At 57.5% G+C, this 8,375-nt stretch overlaps 1 pseudogene; it reads left to right on the top strand.

Annotated features, from left to right (window-relative positions):
- Positions 1–1,654: 1,654 nt before the first annotated feature.
- Positions 1,655–7,124, top strand: LOC105542051 (annotated as a pseudogene).
- Positions 7,125–8,375: the final 1,251 nt, after the last annotated feature.

Genomic DNA, 8,375 nt, shown 5'->3' with positions numbered 1-8,375 from the left:
GTGGGGAGTTGGGGTCCTGCATCTGAGGGGTGTGTGGTGGGGGACTGGGGCTCTATCTGAGGGGGGTGTGGTGGGAGTCTGGACCCTTGTATCTGAGGCATGTGTGGTGGGGGTCTGCGGGCCTGTCTCTGAGGGCCATGGGACCTGGGTTTGTGGCTGCTGGTTTGCGTCTGGGCTCTGCTGCTTCTCAGAGTAGTCGCTGAGCCGTCGTGGGTCCTGGTGTCTCACTGGAGAAGCAGGCCTGGGCAGGTGGCACCGTTGGGAGAAAGTGAAGGGCAGCCTGGGCTGGAGGCTGCACCCAGGCACTGTGGTCAGTGGCTGGGGGATGATACATGGCCCTCCTGGGCCTCGTGTCCCTTGTGGTGGGGTCTGATTGCCCACTCCTCTCACCGTGGCCCTCAGGGTGCCAAGCCTCTGCTGCCTGGGCCTGCAATGGGTTCTGGCTGAGCACCTAGACACAGGCCTCCCTGCCTGAGGCCTCCTTCCTTCCTTTTCACCCCCCTGACCTTCCTCGCCCTTGGCTGGCTGAGCCGGCACATCCCCGCGGCACCCCTGCAGCTCCCCGGGAGGTCACCACAGATGCGATGCCCGGCCTAGGATGGCTCCTCAGTGGTTGAAAGTGGTTTTGCTTTTGGTGGAACTTGGGGGCAGAGAGAGGCTTGAGATTATTCATTGAGATAGTTTTCCAGAAAGAAAAAATGTCACAGATAATTGGTTCTTTGAACTTGAAATATAAACACAGTAATCTTTATTATTACTTTCGCTAGAGAAATTGAAGTCGATGATAGTCCCTTTCGATTTTAAGGAGGAACCAAAATCAACAGAAATTCTGAGTCATAGAATCAGGCAGACTGACATAAAAAAACAAAAAACAAAAAAACCCTGGGTCCCTCACAGCCACTAGGATGGCAGACAGACAGGAAGAAAGAGAAGGAAAGAAAATAACACGTTATGGCAAAAGGATCCAGAGAAATGTGGGACCCTTGCACATTTCTGGTGAGAACCATTGTGGAAATGATAGAGGGTTCATTACAGAAAATGGACCCAGCACATGATCCAGCAGCTCCACTCCTACAACTGAAGACACAGACTCCAGCAAACACTTGTTCATACATGTTCATACCGGCATTCTTTACAGTGACCAGGAGGCGGCAACAGCCCAAATGTCCATCAAGAGATGGACGAGCAAAATGCGGTCCCTCCATGCAATGGAATGTTACTCGGAAGAACGCGATGACGTGCATGAACCTTGAAGACATTAGGCCTGTAGAAGAAGCCAGATACAAAGGACTATGCGTTGTGTGGTTCCATTCATACAAAATGCCCAGGACAGGCAAATCTATGGAGACAAAGTAAGTTGGTGCTTGCCAGCCTGGAGGATCGGGAGTGGGGAGGAACTGTGCAGGGAGTTCAGAGCCTCCTCTGGAGTCGGGGAAGCGTTCTGGACTAGATGGAGGTGGGATACACAGAACTGTTCACTTCCACATGCTCCACGTTACAGTTGTGAATTTCACTGTGATAAATTAGTGTTATTTTAAATACCTGAGCCAAACCTCAGTGTGCTGATCATTCATCAGTGGCTTTGGGAGCCACTGAGACCTGGCTGTGCTGAGTCCTCTCCTCTGCAAGTTGGAAGAAAAACTCTTCCCCAAGGATGGTTCAGATGCGTAAGTCAAAGCGTGAAGACGTCAGCAGGGTACCTGCCCTGTGCCTGCACGGTATCTGAGCATGAAAGACGTTCAAGAACTTTCTTCTCTGTCCTCTGAGTCACTAGCAGATGGCCTGTTTCCTGCTGAAAGAAGCACCTGGTACTTGGTGTTTACGAACTCCACTCAGTAAGCAGATCAACAGCAACAAGGGCACTTTGGCAGTCGGACGCGGAAGGAACGTTTCCCTCCAGAACAGCACGCGTGGTTGGGACGGTGCCGTGCAGCCCCGGCATGTCTGTGGCACACACCTCCTGCCTGCGGGCTGGTCCCCCTCCCGCCACCCCAACTCTTCTGGGTTTTCTAGCCCTGTCCTCGGCTCCCCCTCTTCCTTCCTCTCCCCCTGATTTTCGAGCCCTGCCCTCGGCTCCCCCTCCTTCCTCCTCTCCCCCTGGCACCGTTAAACATTCATGCTGGGCCAGATCATGCTTTTTGACAATGTCTAACGAGCTAGCAGTGAATGATAAACCTGCCGGGCCGCCTCCATGTCTCGAAGCCACTGGGATCTGCAGCTGTTTCAAGAGCACAGAGCAGCGAAGCCTCCAGGAAGGGGGAAAGAGCCGCATCCGAGCTTGGAGGAAGTAATTTCTGTGAAAATGTTTTAATGCAGCAGGGAGCTAAGCAAGTGGGCTGGGTGTGCCGTGGAAGGTGGCAATGTTGGGCTCTTGCCTCCTGCAGCAGATGCTGTCAACGGGACCTCGGGCGGCTCTCTCAGGACCCACGGGCCCTGCACCTGGATTGGCCAAGTCCCAGGGACCAGGCTCGCCACAGAAGTCCAGGGCATTTCACGGCTGGAGGGCACTGTGGAGGTCCACCTGCCGCCCCATGGAGGAGAGGGGGTGCTCAGACACTATTCTTGGGGCCCAGTCATTTTCCCCTCCTCTGACCTTGAGGGAAAAAGCCAAGATGCAGCCTCTGGACACCAATCTTGAGACATGCTCAGCTCTGGGCTCATCAGCAGAGCCTGGACTCATTACTCCAGGGAAGAAGCTCTGCTTCCACGGCCCAGGGGTAAGGTCAGACGCAGCGGCCTGAGGCCACATGGGAGCCCAAGCAGCAGGAGGCCCCAGGCCTGTCAGAGCCCTCGGGGCCTCCCAGGGGCTGGCAGGAGCATCTGCTCAATGGCGGGATGAATGTCCTAAAATGCTATTAACAGAGTTCAGTCTAGGGTTTAAATCAATTTGGCAAACATTTATTGAGTGCCCACTCCAAATAAGGTTCTGAAAAGGCTCTTGAAAAACTGTCTGTGCTTCTGAATTTCAAATGATTGGTTTTAGTATTAGGAGCAATAGAAATCCTGTTATCACTCATCCAAATAATCAGAATTAATTTAGGAGTTGATGGCAAACAGAGTCCATTGGTAATTAGGAAACATGGAGAAATAATTAACCACGGCAAGAAATGCGGTTACATTTAACTCCTGCGAAGTTAAAAAAGAACCACAGCAGCTTTCTCTGTGAGGCTTAGCAATCCCACAGTGCCGGCCAGAGTGGCGCCTGCCCGAGCACGTGAGGAGCCCTGCGCTGTTCCCCAGCCTGGGTGCTGTGCCGGCTGCTGGGCCCTTCCTTCAGGGAGGCCAAGCTGGATCTCTGACTCACCAGGGCGACTGGGTGAGGGCCTAGGCCAGACGACCTCCCTTCAGAGAAGGACCAGGGCTTAACTCCACACCTTTTGGAAATTTATTTTTTTTAAGCCTGAGTAAAAAATGTGTCCATTATTCATTTTAGTTTTAAATACTAGGCGCCTTCTCCCGGCTGCTGGAATCCCCACGGCTAAGCTGGGAGGAACCTTCTGGCTGGCTGGAGCGCTGGGCAGACCAGGGGCTTGTTGGACCAGGCAGCAGACTCTGTGGGGAGGCAGCGTCACGTCCATCTGGGCTCTCTCTGGCAATGACACCGCATTCCTTTTAGAAAACTCCCTCTCCCCTAGTCTCCCTTCCGAAGGTCACCCCTCTCCACCAGCACTCGGCTCACGAGGCCTGCGCAGCTCTGACTGATGCATTTCCCAGGAGCTCTGTCCAGGGGCTAAGGGAGGTGCAGACGAGGCCCTGAGCCCCCTCATGGGGATTGGTCATTTCAGTCCCCATCCTGGGTCCCTCTGGAGGATGTGGGCTCCATGGTGCCGGGCCGTGACTCTCTCTGCCTCGGTGCCCCCTATGCCCCCAGCCGCGGACCCTGCTGAGCCCTGTGCAAGTGAAGCAGGCCCTCCCAAACCTCCACCCTTGGAACGCTGTACTGAGGCCGCCCACTCCTCTGGCCTCCACTGCAGACACACGGGGCTCCTCTCTGGAGCTGAAGCCTTGCCTCCAGGAGACACTGTGTTCTAGGCTCAGCTCCACAGGGAGCCAGCCCCTTCTCCATGATGACTGCCAGGGGGGTGTGTGTGCGCATGTGTGTATGTGTTTATATGTGTGTTTGTGTGTCTGTGTGTGCATGTGCCTCTCACATGTGTCTGTGATTACCACCCAGAGACTCCTAGACCTGCCCTGTCTCATGGAACTTTCCAGAGTGTGGAGACCATGCTCAGCACTGTGGGTGCCACAACCACGGCCACGTGAGCACTGGGGCAAAACCACTGCAACTGAGGAGCGGAGTTTTAATTCCGTTCCCTTTTAATTAACTCAAGTTTAAGTAGCCACATGTGGCTAGAGGCCCATACTGGACAGTCGGTTCTAGAAGGTTCTTCGAGGAGGTGAATTTGAGATTTTCCCTCAGACGCCTCTTCTGAGTCCTGTGTGTGCTCCCGGGGATTTCAGCATCTTGGGCGCCTTCCCCTCCAGGCCCCCCGGGCGAACGAGGACGTGGGCTTGTCCCACCACCATCGCCCTGGAGGTGAGGACGCGGCTCCCGGACACCCGAGGGCGCCCTCCCGAGCCGGGCGGGACGGAACGGGGAGTGGGGGGAGCTTCCCGGCGCGGGCGCAGCCGCAGGAGGAGGGACGGGGCCTCGGGGTGGGTGACGGTGTCGCCGCCAGCATCGCCTCCCCCGGGGGTCGGGGGGGCCGGGGCGCCTCCTCGCGGGGCGGCTGCAGAGCAGGGTCCCCAGCGCCTCCCACGGCCGCCCCGACGGGGGACGTTCCCGCCCGGGCCATTCTCACCGCGTGGGGCCTGGGCGGGAGGAGGCTGGGGCGGCCGGGCTGGTCTGGGGCTCGGGGCACAGGTTCGCGGCTCCCGCCAGGCATTCCCCGGGGTCTGAACCTGCGCCGGCGGCGGGGCGTTTTCCACCCGGTGATGTGGCGGCGGCGCCTGGGTTTATGGGGAACGTCGGGTCCGCCTCTCGCTGGGTCCGCGGCCTCCTCCCAGCGAGACGCCCCTCAGGGCTCCCCCATCGTCAGTGCCCAGGACGCCGGAGCCATCTCGGTGGCCGCGGCGAAGAAACGCCCCTTTCTCCGTCCGCTTCCCGAGGATGGAGGAGCCGGCCCCGGCCGTTCTCTTTCGCCTCCTCCGCGGACGCAGTGGGGTCGCTGCCGGGGACTTTCCGCTCCGGAAGCGTCGGGGCTGGGGCCGGGCCTAGGAGGTGCCCAGGACCTAGGAGGTGCCCAGGGCCGCCCTGACCGCCCGGAGAGACGATGGAGTCCGGGCCCCCGGGCGGCAGGAGGGAGTGAGCGGGGCGCGGCCGGGCTGCTGGGGGCTGCACTAGGGGGTCCCTCCCGGCCGCGGTCTCGGCCTGCAGCACAAAGGTGCGCCCAGAGCCTCAGTCCGGGGTCCGTGACACGGAGCACAAGCCTGGGTCTCTTCGCGCTCTTCGGGACGGCGTCTGCGGGTCCCTAGGCACCGAGGCCGGCAAAGCCAGAAGAGGCAGGTGGCACTGGACCCCGCCTGAGCACCCAGGCACCGAGGCCAACAAAGCTGGAGGAGGCAGGTGGCACAGTGCCACTCCCCCCCTCAAGCCCCCGAGCACCCACCCTGGCCCAGGGCACGGGACAAGAGGCCTAGTCTCGCCTTCAGGACCCACCATAGCACCCGGGGCGGTGGAGCCCACCTAAAACTGGGTTGCTGTGAAAGAGATCATGGGCTCAGGCTCAGACACCTGTCCTGCCCAAGACCACCCCCACCCCCTCTCCACCACCTGCCCTCAGAGGCTTCTCCAGGTGGCCACCTGGACCCACAGGAACCAGCCTCTCTCTCCATGTAGGCTCCTCTCACATTAACTCCCAGAAACAGAGGGGAAGCTGCCCTAGGAGAAAGAAAGGATGAGAAAGAACCCTGATCGCAGCAAGACAGGGCTGGGGGCAATTCCAAAGCCCTGAAAGGGCTGGAGGGAAATAAGACTCTTCCGGAGGGCCCCTGCCCCAGGATAAAAGTTTTATTTACAGGTTTCAAAGAGGCCAAGATGTCGGTGGCTTCCTTCAGGAGAAAGCGGCAAAATCCACGCCCACGCCCAGATCCCTTGTGCTTTCAACTTTTCACCAGGAAACCATTTTTCTATGTAAGAGCAAGTGAGTTCCACAGTGGGGGAAAGCCAGGGGAGAGGAGCACGGCTTCACCTGGCTCATGTCCTGTTTCCAGTTTGCCCTGAAAACAAATTACTAAATCCAAGGAGGAAGAGCTTGGGCGTGCCTGGTCCTCAGCCTCAGTGGGGCTGGGGCCTGTGACCTGGTATGCAGAGGGCCAGCCCCCAGGGCGGCGGGGAAGGGGCTGTGCTGCCCAGAGTGAGCCCCCAGGCACCTCCAGACTGCTGCAGCTGCCTGAGGCACCACACTTCGGTCCCTCCTCAGGTCTGGGCTGCACTCTCCGCTGGTCTGGGCTGGGCCACCAAGCTCCAGGCAGTGGACAGAATCCACTGGGGCGCAGGAAACTTCAGCTTCACCGCCCACCCGGCCTCCGCAGTCTTCCTCTCCAGGGTCTCATTTCAACGTGGCCTTTTCTGCTGCAGCTCAGCTGTCCTGGGGGCCAAGTTCGGGTGTGTGAGGCCAAGGAGATGCATTGTGCTCTCGCGGAAGACAGACACAGCGAGGGAGCCCGGACACACGGACCCAGCTCACCAACCACAGCCAAACCACCAATTCTGTCCCATGGCCCTTGGTGACTGGTGACAGGGGAGGGAAAGAAACGTGGCCAGCTTGCCCCAGACCACAGGCAAAGACAGGTGGGGGTGGCCTGCTGGCGCGGGCTTAGGAGATGGGGCCATGGTCCAGCCTGGCGCCCCTCTCTTGGGGCAGGAAGTTCCCTCTGTCTGCCATGCACAGGGGCACTCAGGAGAGCCTGGCACAGGACCTCAGGAGCTCCCAGAGCAGCCTCAGCAGCTGCAACCCCTCGACCTTGTCCAGCATCGCGCCCTGGTGCCAGGGAGACAGAACGAAGAATCCCACCAGTGTGCAGGAGAGGAAGCCTACTTTAATTCTGTTCTTGAAATAATAGCAGGGGAAGATGCGTGTTTCATAATTAATTCCTCACTTCTTAGGAATTGCAGCGATTAGCTCTGTCATTCCTTCATTATCAGGAAGAACTGTGAGTCCTGCTATTCTCACTGTGCAGCCCTCAGCTAAGTTTTCTAAAGGGAACATCACAGTGTCTTCCCTGATCTTAGCCAGGACGAAAGGTGAGGTCTAGCATGATGACCCGCGTAGCCTGCATCGCTGGACGCCCTTCCTTCCTGGTCTCTGGGCACAGGTGCGGGGGTCGTGTGCGTGCGTGCACATCCAGGTTCCTCCGGGCACAGGTGCGGGGCCGTGCACCAAGTGCCCCACAGTTCCTGTGAAGGAGTGCAGTGGCTCTGTAATTTTTGTCCTCAGCTAGGGTTTACCACAGCTTAGGCCTTTGGGGTCATTTTAAAGTAGTAAAGAAGCTTGAGAGGTAATCCCAAACCAGGTGGTCCATAAATCATTACTGGGTTCAAAGAATAATTATCGTCAGAAGAATTTATTTGCATGTAATTGTAACTGTGCCCTGTGGACACTGTACATGGTTAAATCAACATCAGGAGGGTATTTTGGTTTCTAAGAACTTTAAAAACATAAGGCAGATGGCGCTAATAAAGACAAGCAATGAATGAATAAGAATTCATAACAATAAAGATCTAATGCAACGTATGATTGAATAGGGCAGCTTAGAAGCCTGGAAATTAGGAGGCTCGGTAAGATGAATTGGGTGGTGGTTTCCAAGCCTCCTACCACACTTGGAAGAGACCCCAGGGATCAGGGTGTCTCCAGAACCCAAGCCAGCTCTGCATGTCCGGCGAGTGCCTGCAGCGTGCTGGCACTGAGATACCATTGTGGGTGGCCAATGGAAGGATGCGTTTGATGGAAGGGAGAGAGGAAACGGCCCTAATAAGGAAGGGAAAAACTCTAAGCTGGCTGGAGCTTCCCAGTCGTCCACCTGAGGACTTGGAAAAGCCGATGATCTGAGCTTGCATCCGCAAGGCTGAGGATGAGCAGGAGTGAGGGTAGCAGAGATGAGAGCTTGAGCCAAAGAGTGAGGGGCGTGACCCACCCCTTGCTTGAGCATGGTCTGTGCTGATGATGCGCTTCTCACCAACAGCAGGGCACAGTGTGTGGGGCATCCAGTCTGCAATTAGGTTAAAAAGACTGTGGCTTTTGCTTTGGGGACACCCCAGGCTCATGCTGTCTCTTGCCCTCTGCCCGTCATGAGAACACTTGGCAGCCCTAGGACAGGGTCACAGGGGGAGGACCAGGGCCTGTGGGCAGCCTGGCGAAGGGGCTCAGAAGCAG

This window comes from Mandrillus leucophaeus, unplaced genomic scaffold (genome assembly GCF_000951045.1).
Source record: "Mandrillus leucophaeus isolate KB7577 unplaced genomic scaffold, Mleu.le_1.0 Scaffold249, whole genome shotgun sequence".
In the NCBI taxonomy this organism is placed as follows: domain Eukaryota; kingdom Metazoa; phylum Chordata; class Mammalia; order Primates; family Cercopithecidae; genus Mandrillus; species Mandrillus leucophaeus.
Note: the sequence above shows the minus strand (reverse complement) of the source record. Positions and strands in the feature narration are given on the sequence as shown.